This window comes from Pelodiscus sinensis, chromosome 5 (genome assembly GCF_049634645.1).
Source record: "Pelodiscus sinensis isolate JC-2024 chromosome 5, ASM4963464v1, whole genome shotgun sequence".
Classification (NCBI taxonomy): domain Eukaryota; kingdom Metazoa; phylum Chordata; order Testudines; family Trionychidae; genus Pelodiscus; species Pelodiscus sinensis.
Window position 1 is genome coordinate 80,019,472 of NC_134715.1, and position 24,073 is coordinate 80,043,544.

Consider the following 24,073-nt stretch of genomic DNA (forward strand, 5'->3'; position numbering starts at 1 on the left):
CCACTTATAATTCTCCTAATTTCAGCAAACTATTCATTATCTCTTTCAGTCAAAGTATTTCTGGTATTTCTAGTCATAACAATAAAACGTATATGTCTGGGCACTTAAATTCAAGCTCAGTTGTCCAAAATGTCCTTCCATTCATATGGTACATTAACTCTCTGTCTCATCCTCCCATTCTGATTAGCAAATCTGCAATCATGCGGCTATCTCGCCTTGCCACTTAGAACCCTAAGATTATTTCTAACTAGGTGGTATGTTGTTTTTAGATAGCAATGGCTAAACCCACAAAATGGCTGATTGCAATAATGTCAAGTTCTGGAGTTGCAAAATGGCCAAATAACTGATTCACAATTACTTTGCATTGTCAAAATAGTCTGCACTACTGAATGTGGTCCTTTATATCTGGCATTTCAAGTAAAGGCTACCGATGGACCATAGGTCTAACAATTTATAAAAATGAAATTGTCTTCCAGGAGGCAGTCATGTTGTATGAGAGTTTCCCCCAAGCTTAGAGAAATTAAGGTCAAACTTAAGACAAGAAAATGGTTGAAACTGAGCAAGTGCAGTACAAGCACAACCGTGTCTAGTCCCTCCCCTCTTCATCCACCCCCCCCCCCCCCGCCAAGATAGAGGGTGGCCAGTTGTCCATTGGTACAGACTATCCTACCCAAAATCCAGAGAAACATGTGGAGTCACTGGAGATCATCTGCCTAACAATAGCCAATAGCCAATTAAATATTTTGCAAATATCTGTCCATGAGATAGAAGGCAAATACTGAAACGCAGCCAAGCCAAAGCATACCACACAGGGGATCACAACCAATTCCAAAACAAACTGACAGAAGTTGGCACAACATAATTGAGAAAGATCCTTTTGTCAGGTTTATCTGGAATGAGTTAATTATGTCCTCAGCAATACCAAACTTATTTTCCAGGCACCACAGCAGAGACTGATGAAGGATTTGGTAATAGTATTATTCCTGTAACAGTAACATATAATGAGATGCTAACTATTAACCAGGATATCCTTAAAGACTCCTAATCAGGTATCCCAAGTGAAGAAAGATTAAACTAAAATAAATGTTATTCTACTTATGTAGCTCATAAAATATACCCAGTACATAATGTTAAAAAACTGTTAAACTGTGCCTGCAGGCACAGATTGAAATGTACTTGTTTGCTAGCACAGGTGCTTTGTTGTGTTTTGCGCATTTACTGAATCTCTGGACATGAATTTTTCGTATAATTTCTCTTCTGACTAAAAGCACCTAAACTTCGAGAAAAAAAATGTAGACTCAATGGTTTCTAAAAAGTAATTGGATTTTCAGCCTTCTAAAAGAAGATCAGATTTTCTTTCGTTAGTCCATCTTTCTGGCATCATCTTCATATAACCTGCAGGGACAACTATGTGTTATAGATTTTCGCATTCTAATCTGAAACAAAGCTTTGTCTTTACTGATAGAACCTAGCTGCTATTGAATTGAAAATGAAAATAGAGAGGTAAAGATCCACACGTACATACATTAAATCTACTTGACTAACACAAGACACAATGTCATTTCCATACACAATGAACCATCATGAGCTACAAATCATGTCAATTATCTACATCTTCTATAAGGAAATTATGACCAAACCTTGTAAACATAATGGATAGAACAGGGCTATGTGTCAAATATAATCATTTATAAAACAAAAAAAACAACGTTAAAATATTATTGTGTCTGACACAAATCCATATATAGGAAGAAAAAAATAAAAATGTATTTTGAAAGTCTGTCCCGGCAATCCATCTATATAGATCTTTGTTGTGCCTACAAATTGCAGTCCCTATATTATGTACTATAATTTCAACCACTATTTAGAGAGCTCTCGCTTTTTTGGCACAGAGGGTGAGTTAAGTTTGAGAGCCCAGTCCAGAGTGGTATGTACTGTCACAGTTCTGGCTTTAACTGCATGCCTGCCCTGCTTTGTGGCATTGGTATGAGAAGACATGCTCCTCCTCTCCATTTATAAGAGAATTTTAGGACTATAGTTCCTTTGTGTTTTACTGTGCTTATCCCAGCAGGTCTGACTTTGGTTCAGCACCTGAAGTTCTGATTTCTCTCTAGGACAATGTCAAAGTCCAGTACATGTGTTTAGGACAAAAATGTTACAAGTAAACTATAGAGTCTACACACTCACTAAGCTTACTGGTTATTACTATCATATGCATGGGGTCCTAATAGGTCTGCTTACAGGTTTGTCAATGCTTTATTATTATATAGAGGCTGACTGACTCTATACAGCTTGGGGCCTTTGACTCCCAGGCCTCCTGACCCAGATAAACCCAGTGCATGACTTTTCCCCAGGGGGGCATAGTTTCAAAGGCTATGCAGATGCATAACGAGAATCAGTAATTTGCAGGAATTGCCTACTCTTAATGATGCCAGATTCCACAGGAAGCTCACCCAGAAAGCCTGAACACAAAGATCCACACATTGCTTATGGATACAGTAATCTATGAATGCACCCACAATATTTGGCACATCTCATCATAGTAACCCTTGAAGTTTCCATGTTCACATCTGTTATTCATATGTTTGGCATAAACAGGTCCATTGTTTGGGGGGAGGGCAAATGGGACAAATGCCCCAGGGCCCAATGATTTTTAATTGCCATTGGAGCCCCAGGTGGCACACACTAGGTGATGCTGAAGAGATGACTGAGGGCAGTTAGCCCCATCCCCTCTGCCCAAGGTCCTACCCTTTCTGGAGGCCCAGAGTCAACCCCCCCCCCACTCCTCCCCACAGCTTGGTGATATCCGTCCTAAGCCCTGGATATAAATTAGGCCCTGGATATAAATTAGCAAGAATTGGCTGTAAGTGGTAAAACAGTTTAACAGCAACACAACGACAACTTGGCATTGCAAAGGGAATGTAACTTTCACCACGTGATCCTCCTACCATCCTCCTAAAGTGAGTGCCATTGAAGTAAATGGGAGGGTTTTTTCCATTTATGCTTGGCCTGAATTTGATCCTGGGGATGTTAGGATGGTGCAAGTAGAAGTTAAAGTAGTGAGAGGGGTAGTTTAATCTTTCATCCTCTTCAAAATTGCTCTCCTTACTACTCCCACCTTCTACTCCCTTGGAACATAAGTCACCCATTTTGGACACGGAGGGTCCAATCCTGCACAGAAAACCTGCAATTCCTACTGTAGTCAGTGGGAATTGAGGGTATTCAGCACTTAGGAGGATCAGGTCTCAGAAGCTAAACTGGTGCCATTTACACAACTTGATCACTTACACCTGGTGTGTGATTTACAGCTGTTCATACCACTGTTAAGTTTGGCCATGAAATTTCCATGAAAATTACTCCCATATACACAAGGCTGCCTTTTGGATGAATATGGTTCTTAGTATCACAGGAGATTTAACACACCTTACTGTGCAACTGATTTGGTTAGGTATCAATCTTCAGTGACTAAACTCTAATATTCTTCCTTGTATCTGCTGCCAAAGGATGGATTCTGGTGATATCCTTTGTTTTTTAAAGAAATCATCATTACAATGTTTTAATGTCTCCATAGATATGTATTGATTTAATTAACAATAATGGTTCCAGGTTCTTCCACTTCAAAAGGTGCTCTGAGCCCAAATGCTTTCTAGGACAGTGATTCCTTTCAGGAGTGGCTCAAAGAGAGCTGCCAGCAACTGATGCTCTAGGCAGAATGTGCGATCGGCACCCCAACCTCCATAGCCCTCAATGGTGTGACATCATCATTGGGCACCGCATTAAACGCAGCGCCCTTGGCAACTGCCGATGTTGCCTACATCCACAGGTTGCCCCTGCTTCCTTTCAGGGGGTAAATGGGCACTCTTCATTCTTGCTAAGCTTTGGAAGCAAACACTGTGGCATGATTCTGATCTAATTTACAATGCTTTTACTCCATTGATTTGGCTGATGTGAGGTCAGAATCAGGCCTCTGATCTGTAGCTTTGTTGGCTCAAGTATCAAAAGACCTGCTTTATTTGGAACTCCCTGGTCTCATCAACCAAAGAAAATTTTACTAATTTAATTAAATTGATTTAGAAACAGGGGATACGTTTACACTGCCCACGTTACAGCGCTACCACTCCAGTGCTGTGACATGCACAGTGTAGTCACTGTTTATTGCCAGAGGAGAGCTCTCCTAGCAATAAAAAAGCCATCCTGAATGAGGTTCATCTCCGAGAACATGGCACCTGGCAATAAAGCACTGTCTATACTGGTGCTTTTCAGCGCTAAAACTTTTATTGCTCAGGGGGTGTTTCTTCGCACCTCTGATAGACTGGCATTTTAATGCTGAAAGTGTCAATGTTATTATAAGTACATCAGTATAACTACTTCACTCGGGGTATGAAAAATCAACACCCACCAAGTAATGTAGTTATACTGACCTCAACCCCAGTCAGTAAAACTTCTCTCATCACCAGGCCTGAATGGAGGAGTGCAAAGGGTGCGAACGTACCCCCCATGGTCCCTCAAATAACCCCCTGTGGAACTGGTGGGTTGCCAATTGCATGGACAAACACCAATTTCACAGCCCAGCCACAGAGCGTGGGCTGCACGTTTGACACACTCTCACTTCAGGAGTCACTTCACTTTACTTGTTACCTGATTCGCCCTCTTTGAAATGTCCTCAGCGGCCCAGTCTCCAAAGAGGCCCCACTCCCTTGCGCAGGTATTCCTGGACCAGTTGGGTTAGTAGGCAGGGGTGGGGGCAGGGTTAGCATGGGTGCTGCTCCTGGAAGCCAGGTGTTTGGGGTTTGTTGTAGCTACAGAAGCATCTGTGGTTCCAGCGCCCAGGAAACAGCACGTACAAACCCCCAGAGTAGTGCTTGCCCCATGCCTGCCAGCAGCACTTCACAAGTGCCAGTAGGTCTCTGCTTTACACATGGCCCGGGGCACAGGGCTGGCAGAAAGGGAATGAGGAGATGCTGAGGGAAGTTGTCAGGGGAAACATGGGGCTTGGTGCCTGGCACCTCTGAGTGCAGGGACCAGCTGGGCTGGGAGGCTGCACAGCATGAATCAATGGGGATAGGAGGTAGGTGGGGCATGCAGGCCCCCCAAGGCAGCGTGGACACCCATTCAAGAAAGCAGTGCCTGGGTGCTGGAGCACTGCCAAGCTCTCCTAGAAAGCAGCTTCCCCATGCAGCCCCTGCCCCTCCTGTTCATCTCCTAGCCTTCCCCAGTATGGCTTCCTTTCCCGCACCTTGAGCAGCAGCACAGGGGGAGCAACACAGAGTTAGCAACCCAGAGCTGGAGCAGGGCATGGGGTGGGGACAGAGAGCCCCATGGTGCAGATCCCCCTGCACTTTGCATTGCAGAGTTCTTGTAAACTCCGCTTCTCTTCCCTGCCCATCTCAATCCTGCTTCTCCACATACCCAGCCCAATCCCCCTGTACCTGCTGTCCCCTCATCCCCTTCCCAGTAGACCACTTCATATTCCCTATATTACACATTCATATTCCACCCTCCACAGATTATTCCTATACCCCCACACAAGCCTGCTTTCCGTCATGCTCTCTACACCATCCCTTGTCCACCTGTCCACACCAGAACCTGTATCCCCACCTCATACCCTTTAAATGCACATCCACTATGCAGCCAAAGTGGACTTGGATGAAGTGGTGGATATCTTTGCCTGGAAGTTCCCTGGAAGACTGGAGCTTAAAACGCTCCTTAAAGATGGAAACTAACTATGAACATGTCTTAAACACTGCTGTGAACTTACTGTCATAAAGAAAAGTTTGCTGTTACCTAAAATCTATTTCACTACAGGTTGAAACCCCTTAATCCAGATTTCCATGGTCCAGCTATACCCCTGGTCCAGCATCCTCAGGTGATCCTGTGAGAGAACTCATGGGATAAGCCGTGGGGCTGAGACCAGGAGTACTGCCAAATTAGGAGGCCGAGATGGAGACATGGGGGCAGAAAAGCCGCCAGGAGGAATGGAACACGGAGGCTGGAAAGGAGCGCGGAGTCCCTCTGGGCCATAGTGAAGGTGCTGTGGGGGGGAGCACAGAGTTGCTAGGAGGAGCACGGAGCCACCCAAGTGTTGATTTGACTAGATTTTTAAAATTTTATAATCAGAAACTCTGGTGCTGCTGCAGGGAGTGCAGAGCCACAGGCGGCAGTGAGACTGGTGGGGGGGGGGGGAGAGCAGAGCCACAGGCAGCAGTGAGACTGGGGGGGGGGAGAGCAGAGCCACAGGCGGCAGTGAGACTGCTGGCGGGGGGAGAGCAGAGCCACAGGCAGCAGTGAGACTGGGGGGGGGAGAGCAGAGCCACAGGCGGCAGTGAGACTGCTGGCGGGGGGAGAGCAGAGCCACAGGCAGCAGTGAGACTGCTGGCAGGGAGGGACAGCAGAGCCTTCTGGGCATCAGCAGAGCTGCTGGGAGGAGCACAAAGCCCCAGGCATCAGCAGAGTGCTGGAGAGAGTACGGAGCCTCCAGGCAGCAGCAGAGCCTCTGGGGAGAAAGTGGAGCTCCTGGAGGCAGGATTACAAAGCTCTGGGAAGCCATGAAGCCACAGTGAAGAGAGCGGCATCTCCACCAGGGAGAGAGTAGAGCTCCAGACAGCAGTGGACTCCCAGGCCACTGCGGGGGGTGGGTGTTGAACCCCAAGCTGCAGCTTTGACTTCCCCAATCCAGTAAATTTTCTGGTCTGGGACCAGTCATGTCCCAAGGGTGCAGGACCAGGGAGGTGCAACCTGTACTACTAGCCTATATATAGTCTTCACTGAAAAACTCTGAAGTCGAAGGCTGGAATATTTTGCAATATTGTTTTGCACTTACAATATTACAGCAAGGTCCCAGAAGGTAATTTCTGTAAAACCTTTATTACTGTATAAATGTTTAGTGCATTATAACAAAATCATTTTATCAATCAGTTTCCTCTCAAATTTTTCATTGACATCTACTATGCACACTCGTTGCATGAGTATTTCGAACTTTATATTTTAAAAAATTGCCATCCACATTTACAAAAAAAGCACCCCACCACAGAAATTCCTGTGTACAGCCCTGATCATCATAGCTATTGGTTCTCATGGAGGTAGAATAAGTACTCCATCAGGAGAAGCCCTCCCAGCAACATAGGAAGGTCTTCACTTACTTGATATGGTGGTGCAGCTGTGCTGCTGCTGCAGCATTGGAAGTGTAGACCTGCCCCATTTAAACTGTTGCAGCCCCATTCATTGGACTTTTGTATTTGGTTTGAATGAGGCATGTACCAATTTTACTAAGTCAGTAGTAAGTACAAACTAGGTGTAAAATGCTGCTGTTATGATCTGGTAGCATTTTACAGCCACTTTACACTAGGGCTGCCAACTGTCTAATTGTGTCAGCCCACCCTCTGTCCTGCCCATCCCCTGAGTCTATGATCCTGTCCTGCCCCTTCTCCAAGGACAGCTCCTGCTCACTCCATTCCCAAGGCCTCTGTCACTAATTCTCCTCCACCCTCCCTCAGGGGCAGGGTTCAGAGTTTGGCTGCAGGAGCGGGTGTGGAGTGCAGACTCTGGAAGGAGTTTGGATGTGGATGCAGGATCTAGGTTGGGGCAAAGTGCAAGAGGTCAGCACTTACCCAGCATGGTGCAGCTCCCAAAAAGTACTTCCTAGGCAGGAGAGTCAGGAGAACTTCACATGCAGCTGTCTGTAGGCATCACTCCTCAGCTGCGATTGGCTGTAGTTCTCAACTAGTAGGAGCTGTGAAGTCAGTGTTATGGGTTGAGGCAGCTCACAGAAACCTGCTTCCCTGAGGGGCCATGGAGATGGTGCTTTCAGGAATGGCGTAGAGTGAAAGCAGGTAAGGGAGTCTGCTTTTATGCCACTGCTGCACTGGACTGTGTTAGCACCCAAAACTCCCAGTTTGGCTGAGGTAGACTCCGGGAGATAGAGTGTGATTCCGGGAGACTCCCAGCAAAAGTGGGAGGATTAGCAAGTCTACTTTACCCTGGTGTAAATAACTACTCAAAGAGTGAGGCTCTTTGATCATATCCTCAACTGGCACAGGTGGTATATCTTATTACAACACATGTAATTTCCATCAGCTGAGGAACTAGTCCTTTTGTTTATATTGTAGTAAAGAAAATATTGCAGTCAACTGTCCTGCTTCAACCTAAAACTGGTTTCACCATGGGAAGATTGAGACCCAGCAATGATAATTATCTCACCTTCTAATAGCTGAAGGTTAGGAAAGAGGAAATAAGCACTACTATTACTAACAGACTACCATGGAAATTCTCATTTACTGAAGTTCAAGTGGTAAGACAGCTAGCTGGTTTTGCCTCAGATAAGCACAGGCAGAGAGCCAGCAATGAAGTGCTGATATTTAATCTTCTGTTTTACTGAATAACATTATTTCTCAAATGTTCACTCCTCAAGAATTCATTTCATCTTCACTTGTGCTAGCACTTGATCATTATGAACGTGATGATGAGCATGTATTAGAAAGTGATAATTAAGCAATATGCCTTGTCAAGAACACTACCATTCCATAATGTCCATCATCTCACTTAGTTAATGGTTTCAGTAATAAGTTACCAGGATACTGCATTAGATTATTTGTAACATCCTACACTTCCTTTAAGAAGTTTTAATGCTGAAATACCAAAAAAGTGTTAAATATCTTTCTGTTTCTCATGCCATTTATTTCTTCTGGCCACTTTCATGAAAAGGAATTTGCAGACAGAAGTCAGAGACCAATTACTTATTTGACATTTAGATTGTAAGTTCTTCAGGGAAGGGACTGTCTGCTATTCTGTTTGCACAGTGTCTAGCACAGTAAGTCAACTCTCCTGAGCAGAGCTGCTAGGCATTACTGGAATTAAAATAATTAACAAATTAATATAGAATAATTATGCTAATATACTTTATGGCAATCGGATTTAATGGCTTCTGAAAAAAATTCTGCCTATTTGGCAAGTGACTACAAACTTCATTAACAGAAAAATGTCAATGTTGTCAATGATTCATGAAAAGAAAAAAATTTTGAACTTATAAAGAATATTATTTGCAACAAACAATTTGACTAGTTCAAATCCGCAATAACTCAATTGAAGTTCTCTGAGTTGCACTGAACCAGATAAAATGGGTTAAGCAAAGAAAGAATCTACTCCAAGTCATCCTAGAGGAGATTTCAAATAGCACTAGAGAAAGGAACAAATATCTTTAAAAATATATTTATTCAGTGATTTACCTCAATACAGAAAAGATCATGTTGAGTGCAAATGGAGCAAGTGAAGACAGCTTTCCTAAGGCTTTTCAGTTGTAAAAATGATCTTGTAAGACACCTAGGACACCTAATGTTAGAAAAATCACTATGGGTAAAAGTCTACCAAGAGAATTACAGAAAAGATATTGTGACAGAGAGCCATCTGTCCTGGGAACTGTGCAAACTGCACAATTTTCACCTGTCATAATACGGTTCACAGTGAAAAGATTTCCATAGAACATGGAGAAACAAATATTAACACTAAAATTCTAGAGAAAAAAAGATTCTCAGAGGAGTAAAAGTCAGAAATATGCAGTGTTGCAGCACTGGGTATTAACCATTTTTTAACTGAGTACTATCTGAATTGTGTGTTAGCTAACCACACACAACCAGTTGGTGGCACAGTAAAATTCATTGTGTGAACAATCCCTTGAATTACTAATTCAAATCCAGTTTAAGCAGTGCAGTGACTATGTTTTAGTCTCAGTTTGCAGATTAAAGTTTCATTGGGATTAATGGAAGTTCTTTGTGAAAGTTCAAGGAAGGATACAACCTTTCACTGGCCTGTGTGAAATAATGTAATGCTTTCCGCCTATTTCCTTCCTCAAAGATCTTCACATCACAACATCAATGATTGCTTTTATATGCAAGGACAGGTGATATTTTATAGCTACATGAATTGAATGATTCCCATCATCCTTCCCACTATACTTCCCTATCTTTAACACTTTTTAAATATCTGCCTCTCATTATTCTTATTCTCTTTTTTTACTGCTCTTATTTTCTGATTCTTATACTTGAAAGTGATTTACCAAGGAATAAAATGTGTGTCATTCCAATTTTTAATTCATTATCCTGTGTAAAAAAGAGGTTCAAGGTACTTTTTTTTTTAATGAGATGGTGCTTAATATTTTTCCTCTGCTGGGTTTTATCTTAGCAATATCAATTCTTATCTTTTTTTTACTAGAAGTCTCTGAAGAACTCACAGGAGTGGACTGGTGGCTCTCTCAGCCATTAACTGAGTTTAAAAAAGGATTAACAGAAGCAAACAAACAGTAAATCCCCCTATTTTTAAAAGTCTGAATGAACATATTTTCCCACCTCATTAACTTAAATTTCTTGGTTAAAGTGATGTCATAACACTAATAGTTCTCCCATTATTTATACATTCTACTACAAAAAACAGAGTACTCAACACTCGACTTTCTAATGCAAAAAGAAAATAAAGGGGAAAAATGAAATAGGTACACACACACAATCATTAGGAAGCAAATAAAAGCACAGCACTTATTTTTTCCCTCAGCACATCTCCTTTAGTTCTTAATCAACTTTCCATCATTTCAGTTTCCATCACATTCTGAGGATTAAATAGAAAAAGAGCTATTTAAATTACCTTTGCAAGTGAAAACAGCTTGCTCAAGGATTAGAAAATGTGCAGCTAAGCTCTCCAATATTTCTTTATTCAGTGTGAAATGTTTCCTATAAATCATCTCTTGATCACTAGGTAGAAGGCAAAATTAAAACCATGCCTTCCATCTAAATGCCCTAACACAGTGCTTCCCAAATTGTGTTCCGTGGAACCCCAGGGTTCCATGGAGTGAAAATAAGGGTTCTGCGAGACAATTCCATTACAATAACATTTTATGATTAAAAAATAATAATTAATATTATGTGATTTTTGGTTTTAAATATGTGCAATTAAATTAAATGTTGATCTCATGACCTTGTTTAGCATTTGTTTATTATTATCCTTGCTTATTTGTGGTCTACTTTTTCAGTTCCATATATTACACTGTTATTAGGGGTGCCACAAAATTCTTTCGAGTTTAAAAGAGTTCTGTGGCCAAATAAAATTGGGAAACACTGCCCTAGCATAAACAGATCTAGAACCTAATCCTATAAAGGTACTAGACACTGAATCAGTGCTCTTTAGCACTTTGTTACTATCCCTTTGTTAGTATTCCATTCAAGGGATAGTAGGACTTGATTATGTGCATAAGCAGAGAGGGACTCTTAATTATGAATCAGTGCTCAGAAAAAATCAACAAGAAAGAAATAATTAGTGGACTTCTTGACCTAATGCACAATTTATTTATGTTAGCATAAGGCACCTAGGGCTCGTCTACACTGGCCCCTTTTCCGGAAGGGGCATGTAAATTTCACCAGTCGTCGTAGGGAAATCCGCGGGGGATTTAAATATCCCCCGCGGCATTTAAATAAAAATGTCCGCCGCTTTTTTCCGGCTTTTAAAAAAGCCGGAAAAGAGCGTCTAGACTGGCCCCGATCCTCCGGAAAAAGTGCCCTTTTCCGGAGGGTCTTATTCCTACTTTGAAGTAGGAATAAGAGCCTCCGGAAAAGGGCACTTTTTCCGGAGGATCGGGGCCAGTCTAGACGCTCTTTTCCGGCTTTTTTAAAAGCCGGAAAAAAGCGGCGGACATTTTTATTTAAATGCCGCGGGGGATATTTAAATCCCCCGCGGATTTCCCTACGACGACTGGTGAAATTTACATGCCCCTTCCGGAAAAGGGGCCAGTGTAGACGTAGCCCTAGTGTTTCTAAAACATACCTTAACACCTGGTGTTTCTAAAACAATTCACTCTTTCCCTTTCTGTTTTCCGTTCTGACATATTTAAATTCTTCACATGGTAAAACAGATGAGAGATTCTTTAAGCTATACCCATAAATACCATATGAAATATTTTCACAAACAATAAAAAGTTAGTCATCTAATCTTTAGTGCTTCAAGTGTTTCCCATTCTCTTTTAGCAGATTCATTTGCTTCTGATGTTGGCTTCCGCCCCCCTTCCCTCTTCCTATTGTGCTTTATTAATGTAAGGTTCTTCCTTTCTTTCTCTACCTTTAAGATAGAAAAGCAACAACGACTTTACTTATCACAGCTCTTTGTCACATTATTTATAAACCATGAACAGCCAACACAAGAACCACACTTCAGGAAGATGCTAGACATTCTGTGCTGCTAATTTCTAATTTTTCACATCTCTTTTGCAAGTACGGCAAAGCACTGATGTGCAAGACATAGGCTCAGAAATAACCTTTTGACTCACTATACTAATAGGAATTGGAAGGGTACAAAAGCATCAGACTCTATCCTCCACCACCTTGTTTTCTAATTTATACCTGTGTATAATTGGCCAGATTCTCCCTGATATAAATTGTCCTAACTCCACTGCAGTCAATGTAGTTCAGGATTTGAGTCAGTGAGTACAGAATTCTACCAGATCTGAAATGTTCTGATCTGGTAGCATTTTATATACTCTTATATATTGTCAATGCTGCTAATTTAATTCAGCCTCAAGATGCAATGACTGTTTCCTCATTATCTTCAAAGTTTCCACTTCTTCTTGATCACCTGTGTTACCTACCAGCTCTGTGTTCTTGGGGAACCAGAGCAAGGCCACCTGTCAGCCCTATGCTTTTGGGAAGCCAGGGAGTAATACTCATGGAAAACCATCCCCTTCCCCCAGATCTCTACTTGAATCACAAACAAAGCAATGAGAAGGCGGGGGAAGACACACCTAAACTCCTCCAGACAAGGATGATAGAATTAAGGAAACAGCCCAGCCTTATCTGCACTGAAGATAGAACAGCAGTACATTAGCATACAGATGGAGACGAGCTCTTCCAAAGCAGGAACCACACTGAACTATGGGATACCAAAAGCAGAGAAGCACTGCCTGATGGGAAATCTCTGCTCCAGATGCTAATGAACCCAGGCCTGCTCACACCCAGATCAGTCATTATCAGACCGATTCTAGTAATGGATCCTATTGACATCCACAATACTGAAACTGCCTAGTTGCATTGTGAGCTCGTTCAAGGAACATCACCCATAACCAGGTGTGATCAGTCTCTATTGTCTTGCCTCTGTTGACCCATAAACAAATGTAAGTGTGGGATGGAATGCAGAGGGCAGGGGGTTGAGGGCTGTGGAAGGACTCAGGGCAGGGGGTGAGGATGTTGGGGTGCAGAAGTCAGGGATAGGAGTGTGGAGGAGGGTACAGGAGTCGGGGCAGGGACCTGGATGTGGGGTCAGGAGTGTGAGGAAGGGCTCAGAGCAGAGGGCTGGGATGTGCGGGTGCAGGAATCAGGTTAGGGGGCTGAGGACATGGGAGAGCACTCTTTAGGGAGCATGGCAGGCCCTGAAGAAGAAGTTACTCACCCTGTGCAGTAACTACTTCTTCTGCTTCGAGCAGTGTCCGGTGGGTGCTCCACTGTAGGTGAATTTACAGCAGTAGCCCCATGGCGGGGGTGGGATTCAGAGCTATCATGCTGTAGCTGAGGACAGGGCTGCTGTTACCACTGCCATATCTGGTAGAAGAAGGTTGGAGAGGGCATAGTCAGTGCTTGGCAAATGTGAAGCCTAAAGATCATGTAGCAGCCCTCCAAATGTCTTTCAATGAAACACCTTTCAGGAAAGCAGTTGACGTGGCCATTGCTCGCATTGAGTGAGCTCTCAGCATGTGGTAGAGGTCTATTTTTCAAAGTATACCATTTCTTTATGCAGGCAACAATGATTGATGAAATGCGTTGTGCCGATAAGGGATGGCCCATAGAGAGCTCAGCCGTGGATACCAGGAGCTTGTGAGACTTCTGAAAGGATCTAGTTCTGTCTATGTAAAAAGCCAATGCTTGCCTGACTCCTAAGGTATGGAGGCATGCTTGCTGTGTTAAGAATGAGGTTTAGGGTAGAATGTGGGAAGGACAATTGGTTCATTTATGTGAAACTCTGAATTTACTTTGGGGAGAAACGTAGGCTGAGGGCATATTATAACTCCCTGAGAGGTGAATATTGTTTAGGGTGGTGAAGCTGATAGGGCAGACAGTTCCCCAACTCTCCGTGCAGAGGTTATCATGAGCAGGAAGATGACCTTCATTGTGAGAGTGTTTAAGTCAGATGTTGCTAAAGGCTCAAAGGGATTTTGTGTTAGAGCATTCAGGACCAGCTCTAAATCCCATGTGTCTTCAGGCTTTCTATGGTGTGGGAAGAGATTAGCCATCCCCTTCATAAAATCTCTTAGTCATTAGATGTGAAAAGACCGAGTAGCCGTCAACCAAATGACGGAAAGTGGTGATAGCCGCTATGTGTACTCTAATAGAAGAGCAGGTAAGGTTGGAGTCTTTAAGGGTATGTCTACACTACCCCGCTAGTTCGAACTAGCGGGGTAATGTAGGCATACCGCACTTGCAAATGAAGCCCGGGATTTGAATTTCCCGGGCTTCATTTGCATAAGCCGGGCGCCGCCATTTTTAAATCCCGGCTGATTCAAACCCCGTGCCACGTGGCTACACGCAGCACGAACTAGGTAGTTCGGACTAGGCTTCCTAGTTCGAACTACCGTTACTCCTCATTCCCCGCGGCACGGGGTTCGAACCAGCCGGGATTTAAAAATGGTGGCGCCCGGCTTATGCAAATGAAGCCCGGGAAATTCAAATCCCGGGCTTCATTTGCAAGTGCGGTATTCCTACATTACCCCGCTAGTTCGAACTAGTGGGGTAGTGTAGACATACCCTAAGATAGTCCAGAATCCGGTGGATAGGCACAGAGTAGGGATCTAAGTGCATCTTAGAACACCATGAAGAAAACCATGTCCATTTATGAAGGTAAGTACTACATGTGGTAGATTTTCTACTATGTAATAAAATGTGTTCGACAGCTTGCGAACATATCATCTCTGTTTGTTGGAACCAACCAGGTACCAGGCTGTCAGTGTGAGATGGTCAAGCTGTGGATGAATTGAGCGCCTGTGGTTCTGCCTGAGCAGGTCGTGGTATCTGGGCAGAGGATATGGAGAGCAAACCAACATGCAAGACAGGTAAGGAAACCACATTTGTCGTGGCCAGAATGGGGCTATCAGAATCACCTTAGCTCTCTTGATAGCTATCTTTTCCAGGACTCTGGGAATTAAGTGAGTGGGAGGGAAGGCATATAGAAGATGCTGACTCCAACTGCATAAGAAAGTGCATAAGAAAGTGTAATGTTTTCTTCCACAGTGAGGACTCATATGACTTGACCATGGATAACGGGGAGGAAAGGTTGGCTGGCATTGTAGACCGCCCGTAACTCCAGAAGGTTGATGTACATCAATGATTTTCTAGGGGACCATAGGCCTTGCACCTGTTTGTGTTGCAAGTGGGCACTTAGGGGTCATGTGTCGGTAGTCAGCTGCATTGTCGGCTGGGGATGATGAAAGGGCATCCCAGCCATCAGATTGTCGGGGATGGTCCACCAAGTCAGCGATTCTTTTGACAAGGCTAGGGACTGTAACCCTCCTGTGGACGTCGTGGGTATTCGGGGTATATATTGTGGCTATCCAGTGTTAAAGTCACTGGAAGTGTAATCTCACATGTGCCATGACATACGTCGTGGATGCCATATGTCCCAGAACCTGTAGAAAGTGGAGTATAGGTGTCCTGGGACTGAAAGAAAGTATTTGTATCAGATCTTGGATTGTTTGAAATCTGGTCATTATAAAAAGGTTCGCACTTCGGTCAAGTCGAGGTGGACACCGATAAAGTCTATTGATTGGTGGGGCATCCTGGCTGACTTTGGAACATTGAGAATCAGGCCTAACGCCTTAAAAACTGCTCTCGTGGTGTTTATGGCATGAAGCGCTTCTATTGACGAAGGTACTCTGATTAGGCAGTCATCCAGATAAGGAAATATCATAATACCCAGACAGCATAGATAGGCAATGACCACTGCCAGAGTCTTGGAGAAAACCCTGGGAGCTGACGAGAGACTGTAGGGCAGGACCTTGTATTGGAAATTGTCTGCACCTATTTGGAAATGAAGGAACCTTCCGTGGGCGGATGGACGGCCACATGAAAATACACATCCTGTAGATCAAGGGACATAAACCAATCTCCGCAGTGTAGTGCCGGGATGATAGTCACTAGGGTAACCATCTGGAAATGTTGCTTTCAAAGATATCGATTTAAGCCTCGAAGATCTAGGTTCGGCCTCCAACCTCCCGACTTTTTCTTGGTTAAGAAGTATTGGAAGTAAAAACCCCTGCCCCTGAACTCATCTGGAACCTTCTCTATTGCTCCGATGGTCAGTAGACGAAGTGCTTCTTGTTTTAGCAGAGGTTCGTGACATGGCTGTCTGAAGAGGGATGGGGTGGGAGGGAAGGAAGGAGGCAGTGATATGAAGGGGATGGTGAAACCTAGCGCGATGGGCTGAAGGACCCATCTGTCGATGGTAATATGGGCCCATTGGGTTGAAAAGGCCTTAGATGATGGTGAAATAATGTGTCTGCAGCACGAGTCTGGTTGTTGAGAGGTATGGTTCTCAGTCCCTCAACTGAAGCATCAAACTTGTTGTCCGGTGCTGTGTTGACCAGACGCTTTCGGTGGGGGTCATCTTCTCTGTTGACGCTGTTTATTGCATTGCTGGTCATGTTGTCTATATGGGGTCATTTGGTGGGAGAACAGTCTTTGCTTTTGGTATGGTGTGTACCTTTCATCGGTAAGGCAGTGTGTACATTCCCAGGGTTCTAAGTGTGGTTCTAGTGTCCTTGCCTGAGTGGAGGACTTGGTCTGTTTTATTGGAGAAAAGATTCTGCCTGTCAAAGGGAAGATTTTCAACTTTGGACAGGAGATCTTTTGGGACAGCTGCTTGTTGCAGCCATGACACTCTACGCATGACCACCGAGGTGGCCATGGTCCGCGCTGTAGTGTCTGCTGTGTCCAGGGCTTTGCGCAGAGTTGTTCTGGAGGCTTCGTAGCCTTCCTGAACCACTGCCTTAAGAATGTTGCGCTTATTGTCACATAAGTGTTCCATGAGAGGAACCAGCTTCTCATAATTGTCGAAGTTATGATTGGCCAATAACGCTGAATACATAGCGATGCATAGAGTCAGCGTCACTGAAGAATATACCTTTCGGCCAAACAGATCTAAGTGTTTGTTGTCCTTATCTGCACCATTGGTTTTTTGTTGGGGGGCCTTTGCCCTTTGCTGTGCTGCATCCACAACCAGTGAATTTGGTTGCGGATGGATGAAAAGAAACTCCATTCCCTTCGCTGGGACAAAATATTTCTTGTCCACTTTTTTTGTTGGTAGCAGGAGTTGAGGCAGGCACCTGCCATATGTCATCCACTATTTCTAAGATGGCATCATCTAGTGGTAATACCACTTTAGCTTCGTGTGATGGTTGAAGATTCCTAAGAAAGTGGTGGTGTTTTTGTTGTACTTCAGCGTGCTGTGCGCTCTGGCTATCTGCTACCCTTTTAAACAGTTCTTGGAACTGACGAAGGTCATCCAATGGGGAAGTATCACCCTGAAAGACTGAGTCATCTGGTGATGATGATGATTGATCAGTGGGTGACTGTCCTTGCAATTCTTCATGTTCAGAAGATGGTTGTTGCTGTTGTTGGGTTTGTGACGTGGATGGTATGGGAGGTGAAATTTCAGTTGGGGTAGGTGGCCTTGTTGAGGGCGGTGCAGACATACATTCTTTGGCAGGTGATGAATTTGAGCATTGAGGAGACGATGGCAACAACGTGTCCCAGCGAGATAAGTGGGAGTGATGTCTGTAATAGTGGTAACAGCTTGGTGAGCAATCGTAGTAACAGGACTTATGCAGAGATCTAATGTAGTATGCATGTTTATGTGTTGCACGGTATCCCGAGTGGATGGAAAGTGTTGGTGATCTGGAAGATCGCAATCGTCCTGTGGAGTGTGTAGATGGAACCTGTGAGCATTGGTTCCAGTAGTGATAGTGTGGCAAGACTTGCGGGGAATGATAAGTTCGCCGTGTGTAATGTCTCGGTGAGTGTCTCGAACGCACTGAAGAAGGTGAAGGTGGATCCGGCGAGAAGCACATGTGCTCCGGGCTGGAGGAAGGGGTTGGCAGTTTCAGTGCTTTTTGCCGCATGGTGGTGTGAGCAGGGAATTGTTCTGGTGATGATGAGGCCCGAGTCGAGATTTCCCTGGGCATGGGCTGTTCTACAGCATGTGTAGGAGGTTCTGCTGTTAGCATGCCCTGCGGTGCCTCGCATAACAGTGCTGTGTGTGTCTGCAGTACCGATGGAAGATGGTGTACCGGTGCCTTTGTGATAGGCGGTGCTGGTGATATAGTGGGTGCCGAGGTGGCCAGCTGTGCTGAGGTGGCAGTTGGTGCCGATGTGCGCCTCAGTGCCTTAGATGGTCGGTGACAGTGGAGCCCCTCGGTGCTTGACATACCACGGGTGGCGCCGTACAGCTGGACAATGACGGGTTCAGCGCCAATGTACTGTGGCTCTGTTTAGGATTGTCGGGACCACGTGAAGCGGACATGCTCGAGGTGCCTGGCTTGTCTCCAATGCTTACTCGCATCGGGGGTAAAGACCGAGAGGGTGAGGGTCTTTTCTTCGCCTTCTTGGGAGATGGTGGTTGTCGCGATGTGGGCCCCGCAGCCTCCACTGAGCAGGGAGCGTCGGTGCCTTGCAGCTGTAATGCCCTATCAAAGAGGAGCATTTTTAGATGCCTCTCTCTGTCCCTCCTAGCTCTCACAGTGAGTTTGGAGCAATGGGGACATTTTTGTGGAATGTGCCCCTCACCAAGGCACCTTATACAAAGAGAGTGTCCATCGGAGGTGGGCATTGCTTCTTGGCATGTGCCGCACTTTTTGAAGCTGAGTGATCCGGGCATGGTCGTCTCTTTCTTCTTGTAATTTTGAGGTGACTAGACTAGACTATACTATACTATACTATACTATACTATATAGATAGATATAGATATATAGATATATATATACATACACACTAACTATTTAGAAGGAAAAAAAATTTAAATGGTATAACTGTAACTATTACTCAAAGGACTACGACTATAGGAGTAACTCAATAACTAACTAACTAAATTCTCTCTCTCTCTCTCTCACAATCTTGATAGGAATCTGAGGAGAGGGGGTTAACTCCTTCCACGGCCGAGGACGGTCAGGAGGAACTGGCAGGAGCCGGACAGCACGCGCACAAACGGCGCAAAAGGCACAAGACGCGCTTCATGCATGCGCAGTCTGGCAAACTACGGCTGGAAAAGATCTCTGATCAGCAGCATCAGGACAAGCCTGACACCTACAGTGGAGCACCCATGGGACACTGTTCGAAGAAGAAGTCCCTATTCCTACTGACGCTGCTTGCTCTTCCCCTTTGTCACTATTACGCAGCAAAAGGAAACTACGCAGCGTGGGTCACTCACTCCTCTGTCCCCTCCCTGCACCAGCTGGGAGGGTGAGGAATGCAGGAATGCTGTGTACTTTTTTCTCTCACTCCCTTACAGTGACCAAGGGGAACAGCAAACAAGAGGCAGTGTCGGTAGGAACAGGGGGCCTCCTCCTGCCCTCCCTAAGGGGCACCCTGGGTGGTCTTGGGGCTGGTGCAGTCTCCGATCAGGGTAGAGCATGTCCCCAGCTAGTCCCTTTCACCTGATTTTTGCTTAGTGCTGCAGCCTGCAAGAGAGCCCCAGGAGCCCTCCTGGGACCGTGCCTCACCTCCTCTCATTGGAACAGCACACTGGGGCACACCTCCTTACTTTCACTTCTTTGTAAGACCTACTTACCTGTTCAAATTACTGCTCTGGCAGATTTCTAAACATAGAACCAAAGAGTGCCACTAGAGAGTTCACACCCATTTAAAGAGACAATACACAGTGTCCATGCACTACAATATACTCACATACAAAAATATACAAACACAACACAACATACACATCTAATATTATACACACACACACACACGTTTCACAAAGGAAGGATTACTACAGAAATTTCTCCACACATATAAAACTCATATAGTCAGACAGGTCACTTTGACATTTTTTTATATTCCTTTAAAAAAAGTTACTAATGACCAAACAAGAAAAATGACCAGAAGATTACAGAAACTGGGTGGATGTGGTAATATCTTTTATTGGATCAACTTCTGTTATTGCAAGAGACAAGCTTTCAAGTTTACAGAGAGCTCTTCACAGAAGAATTAAAATTAGATAAGGTAGTATACTATTACACTATCCCCATGGATGTACAAGTTGCAATGCAAGATGACTTTCTCTGAACTCCTTACTTCCCAATCTTCCTTTCATGAAAAAGCAACAGTTATCTAAGCAACACAGCAGCAAAGTCAGTGCTTAGAGTCATAGCAAATTGCTCTAAGGACATAAGGTATACGGTTCTGGCCATGAGAGTGAACAGTATGAGCATACAGGATTTCTCTGGGGAAATCACAAAGGTTTGTCTGAGCCAGTTACAGGAGCATAAAAGAATCCCAGGCTACATACTGATGATTCTTGAGCATCTAAACAACAAGCTATTTACAACAGCTATGGTGAGTGCTTTAATAACAGTCAGGTTGGTTCTGATGCTCCTTTTATAAATTGCAAAACAAAACAGTTTTGGCTCCCTAAGTATCCTCTCTATCCGTGGTACAATACCATGTCAGACTCATGCACTGGTATAGCATCTTATAAATTAAAACATCAGTGTCCCATACTTAGTGCTTTGAAAGACATACAAGGCAAGATTCCATTCTGAAATGTAGTCTTTCATTCCCTGAGTCTGCAGAACAATATAGAAGTTTGAGTGAAATGTGGCCCCACTGAATTCAAATGAGGTTTTCCTTTGACTTCAGTAGGAATTGGATATTGTCCTTCATCAGGCCTGACAACAGGGGGCATGGCAAAGGGGGCAATTGCCCCAGGACCTGGAGATTCAAAGCTTCCCTTGAATTGCTGCCAGATTGCCACTCCACACAGCTCTGAGTGCTGTTGGGCGGTGTGCAGCGGTCTGTGGGTGCTAAGAGCTTACTGCCCTCAGCCCCACACTTTATGCCTGAGACCGTGCTCCTTCTCAGGCATGGAGCTAGCCCCCCACACATCCTGCCTTAGGGCCCAGGGTGGGTGTAAGCCACATTGTCCTTCATGTTTCTCCTTTGGAACCAGTGTCTTACATTATTCTGCAGTGACCCTTCTGTGGCTAAGATAGAAGCAGTGTTCAGCAGATGTCACCATTAAAACTCTTCCACTGTGGAATTTCATTACAGCCCAGGCTGCAGCTTGAGGAGAGATGGTTTCTGGCAACTGTAGTCTGGTCAGAACAAGACTTCTGCATGTGGTGAATCCGGAGATAACCCACCTCCATTTAATAACACTTTTCTCTGATCCTTGGCCTCATTCACCTTCAGCCTACTTCCCTGTTACTTTTCTTTGCTCTCTTGGAAGTAGGCAGGGAAAAGTGAATGTCAGAAGCATAACACTTCTGCAGACTGTAGAGGAGTCAAGGCCCCAGAGCAACTGTACCTCCTGATTGAGAATAGTGGAAAGAAGGATTGAGAACTGAATCATTTCATTTTATTCAAAATGTCTCCTCAGTGCAGTTCATAGGAGGAGGATATCAAATATCTCTACCATGGGTGGGCAGTAATTTTTGATGGGAGGCCACTCCAAGAATTTGTTAAGCTGTCAAGGGCTGAACTCTTCCATGATATTAATGAAGGAGGTACAGGGTCAGAGATAGAGGCTGGATGCAGACGTGACCATGGGGTAGAGGACTGGAGTGCAGAAAAGGGTGTGGAGTCTGGGAGAGAGTTTGAGTGAAGGAGGGGATTGTGACCTGGTGGAGGAGATTAGGATATAGGAGGTGATACAGGGTCCAAGTGCGGGTATGGGGGCAAGAAATTATTCCATCCTGAGGAGGGGTGTAAGTGGGGATACAGGGTTTGGGAAGGAGTATGGGTGCAGGAGAAGAGGTGCAGAGTATTTGGGTTGTGACCTGGGACAGGGGTTCAGGGAGGGTGAGAGAGCTGGGGGGAGTATGGGAGTGGGGTGCCAGGTGCAGGCTCTGGCCAAGAGATGCTTACCTTAGGTGGCTCTCAGACAGCAGCTCAGTAGGAACCTCAAGTAGGCTTCCTGCCTGCTCCTCCCCCACCCCCATCCCCTCACACACACACCACTCAAAGAGGCCAGTTGTGGTGGCCATGTACTCTCTGCAATCTTGGCCCAGGCAGCTATCATTGGCCCAGGCAATGGGAGCTGCAAAATTATGCTGGGGGTAGGGTCTATGTGCAAACACCGCCTGAGCAGGGCACATATTTTGTCCATCCCAGATTTATTCTGGTTGCCAGTGCTGTAATAGTTAAGATGATATTGATGGTGGGCGCTTCCCATCCTTTAAAACACAATCCATCCATCCATCCATTTCTTCCCTGCCTCCTGCAGAGCACCAATAATGGGCTGATGAAACTATCTGTCATTAATGTAAAGAATGGTCGTTAATATCATTTGTGAACAACATAATGGAACAAGTCAACCAATGAAGCACTAAAGATTTTAACTGTATGGAAACTGTTCATATCACCAACAAGTAGCAACAGACTGAAAATGCAACTTGGAAGAGAGTTTTAAAGAGGCCCCATCAGTGACAAAAAGCTCTAGAAAAAACAGTCTTTATTTGTTAGGTAATCAGTGCTAATTAACAAGTTTTGATATGTTGTGTCTATCAAAAACACATATAGATGGGGGCTATTTTTGCAATAAGTATGCCTGGCTTCCGAAAAGAGAGCAAATAAAGAATTCCAGTAATTTGATCTGAAAGACATAAATCATGAGTGAAAAGCTATCTACATCAGTAATGGAGAGAAATACCCACAATCTAGGAAGGTTTCAATGATAAATGGCAGTTTTTCATACAGATAGAACTACAAGAAACAAGATACCTGTTTGAAGTAGAACTGAAGGTCATCACAGACCAGAAGAATATGACTGGCATTCCTCAGTAAATTTAAGGAGACAATTACCAGGCGCTCCAACTTTGGCAATATTCAGTAGCATGTGATTTTGAACATTAATGATTTAATACCTGCCAGACCAGAAAAGACCCAAGGATGTTGGGTTTTGAAGACAGTCATGACTGTATTGCCAGCATACAAATGAAACTGACATCATAATGAAAAATTGTCCTGGGGCAACCTAAAAAACAATGGTCAAAGTAAGGACTCTCATGGCAATTCTGAGGAAAATAGAACAACTCACCCTGCTGCAGTGAAACATCTCTCTTACAATACCTGGAGACATGAAAAATACACGGGAATGCTGAGTGACTCTCAATACATCAGCAAAATTCTGTGCCCTGCCTGGGTTACAACATGAATTATTTTTAGCGTTCATGAAAGGTACCAAAATGACAAATTTGTCCTGACTTACTTTGAAGGATAAGTACAAAACTGGAGGCATGCACCGTTGCTAATCAAATCTGTGGGGACTGCTCGAGTGGAAAGAGCTATGGGTCAGTGTTGTTATATAACCTGTCCTGTTTCAGTCGCCATTCTGCCCTGCAGCCACACACATAGCACCTGGCTGTGATACTGCCCTCTGGACACTTATCTACAATCAAGCCTGCCAAAGGGGTGTAAAGGGAGCAGTTGCCCCAGGATCCAGCAATTCAAAAGGGTACAGGGCTCTAGGTCACTGCTGCCACCTCTACTACAACAGTGGCTGCAGCTGGAGCTCCAGGTCCTTTAAAATTGCCTCTGGAACACCACCAGAGGCAATGCTTCTAATGGGTCTTTGGGCTGGCTGGGTGAGGCAGTGAAGTGCACTTCGGGTGAACTGATTTCCTGCTGTTTCCTGCTCTGCTCCTGACCAATGCCCCTGCCTCTTCCGGGAGCATGGAGTCAGCCTCCCACCTTGCCCAGGAGCCTGGCAAGTTTATAGCTGCCCCCCCCCCCTCCCACAGTTCCTGATTTAGCCCCCTGAAGCAGTAATATACTCAGAATCTAAAATAGGCTTCTGGGTAATTAAAGACATTGTATTGCACCTTGGGACCCTGAATCTGCGCTGCTCA

General features: G+C 44.5%; 2 long non-coding RNA genes across 2 annotated transcripts in view; one reads left to right on the top strand and one right to left on the bottom strand.

The window, feature by feature from the left end:
* LOC142829645 (uncharacterized) overlaps positions 1–7,747 on the bottom strand; it is a 99,427-nt gene extending 91,680 nt beyond the window's left edge. The window contains exon 1 of the long non-coding RNA XR_012904285.1: positions 7,608–7,747. This is a non-coding gene — a long non-coding RNA (uncharacterized LOC142829645). The remainder of the gene's footprint in view (positions 1–7,607) is intronic.
* On the top strand, positions 7,629–21,792 carry LOC142829644 (uncharacterized). Its single transcript, XR_012904284.1, has 3 exons — positions 7,629–7,829; positions 14,951–15,070; positions 19,132–21,792. It is a non-coding gene; the product is annotated as an uncharacterized LOC142829644 (long non-coding RNA).
* The last annotated feature ends 2,281 nt before the right edge of the window (positions 21,793–24,073 follow it).